Genomic DNA, 2,393 nt, shown 5'->3' with positions numbered 1-2,393 from the left:
AATACTTGAAAGCTGCCAGCAGGTGTCGCTGTCTTTTCAGACTGATCAGCTCTGAGCACGGTTGACTGAGGACTCCTTGCAGAACAGCTGATCTTGTTGAAACTTGGCTGTTGTTCAGAACAATGCTGGAAAAGCTTTTGACCCTCACAGCAGCTGAAGAGAAGGTCCTTCAGATATGGAACTATCTACGAATACCTCTTCAAATATTTGTAGAAAGTTTGGAAATATCTTCTTATCTGTTTTGAAGTTACTCTTCATTTGAGAATTTATAATCCCTCTTGTCAAAAAAAAATGCATTCATGTGTATATATTCTTCCCTCCCCTCTTCCTCCACCCCCTTTGTTTTTTGTTAGTTAGTTTGTTTGTTTGTTTTACAACCTTTTCATATATTTGGGTTCTATGGGCTTCACATTCCAATGTTCTTAACCTCGGTCATTTTCAAACATTTAAGGTAGGAAGTTTAGCACATCTACACTATGAAATTTTCACCATAATTGACTTTCTTAACAAGCTCTTTCCAAGAAAGGGTGTTTATTCCAGGGAAGAGAGAGGCACTGAACATGTCAATAACACAGTGTCAGAAAGAGTGAGCATGTAGCTGAGCTGACAGAGTGCTTGTCCAGCATGTCTAAAACCCTGGGTGTGGTTCCCGACAAAGCTTAAAACAGGACATGGTGGTGCATGCCTTTACCCCAGCACTCAAGGTTGAGGTTGGACCATCAGTGAATTCACATTCATTCCTTGCTACATAGATGGCTGGAGGCTAGCTTGGGCTACAGACAGTTCAAGCAAGCAAACAAACCAACCAACCAAAAGCCAGGAAATAGTAAGTGTGAAAGGAAACAAAATTGAAGGCCTCAGTCAGAATGCTGAGAACAGCCAACAGTGAGGTGTTCGAACGTCTGGTCAATACATCTTCAGTACTAGCCCTGTACCCAAGAGAACATGACAGAAGACAGGCAGAACAATGATAAGATTCAGTGGACCAGGACACCTGTTCCCAGACCGTGTCCTCTAGACACAGCAGAAATGCTGCATTCATGAAATCTCAACAATATAGTCAGCTAAGTGAGACCAATACAATGACAACACCGATGTACATCCCAACACGGTGGGGAAACCCTACTCCTAGTTGAAGAGCTATAAGCAATTAGTGACTACTGGGAGAGTGGGAATTGAGAATCTGTCATATAGCATGACGAAATCCTGGTAGGTTATTTAATCAAATATGATCAGCCCTAAACACATATCCAAATTAGTAACAGTAAATGGACTCAGGAGGTTGTGTTTATATGTATGTATGTATGTATGTGTGTATGTATATGTATGTATGTGTTCATTATACATGTATATACACATAATATGTATGTGTACATTATATGTATATATACATATATAATATGCAGGTATACATGTAATAACATGTAGATTGTGTTATATACATATATAACATGCACATGTACTTAGAATAACATGTATTTGTATGTTATATATACATATATAACATGTAGGTGTACATTGTATATGTATTGTACATATATAACATGTATGTGCATATTATGTATATATCCATATAATGTATATTGTACATTATATATGCATATACATATATAGCATGCATGTATACATTATATATACATATATAACAATAATGATTGAAGACGTGAATAATTTGAGAGGGAATTAGGGGGGCACAGGAGGAACTGGAATGGAGAGAGACTAGTGGAAACGATGCAAATACAGTACTCACATAACAGGATTCTCAAAAGTTAAAATTAAAAAAGCAACTCTTTCTGCCCTTTCACCCCCCTCCCCCTGACTAAGAAAGAAACAGGCTTGGACTGGAGAGTTGGCTCAGTGTTTAAGAGCACTTGCCACTCTTGAAGAGGTCGAGGGTTCGATTCTAAGCACCTACGTGGCAGCTCAAGACTGTAACTCCAGTTCTAGGGGATCTGATACCTTCTTCTGGCCTCCTTGGGCACCAGGCATGAAGATAGTGCATATGCAAACATTTGACAAAACAGTTAAACCCATAAAATAGCAACATAAGTCTGAAAAGGAAAAGAAACAGGTTGATGTACCAGTCACTCGTCCATGATTGACTCAGTCAGGATTCAGTAGGCTGAATCATGTTCTTATTCCAAATAAAGGCAGAGTGTTTTTTGGCCATGATGAAGATGCATAGGGGGGATCTGTCTGTATCACAATTGTCTGTTTGTCCTTTCTTCCCTATCCTCCTACTGTGCACCCATCCTAGGTTGTAAGCTCTACAGGAGTGGGAGTCTGTTTTATTCCCCAATGTAGCCCATGCTCCTAGACAATCGCTCCTGAGGAGTAAATGAACAAGCTGGAGCAGATTCAACGGCACAGTGTGATTGCATCATGCAGGGAAA

Source organism: Rattus rattus, chromosome 6 (genome assembly GCF_011064425.1).
Source record: "Rattus rattus isolate New Zealand chromosome 6, Rrattus_CSIRO_v1, whole genome shotgun sequence".
NCBI lineage: Eukaryota > Metazoa > Chordata > Mammalia > Rodentia > Muridae > Rattus > Rattus rattus.
This window is presented reverse-complemented; position numbering follows the sequence as displayed.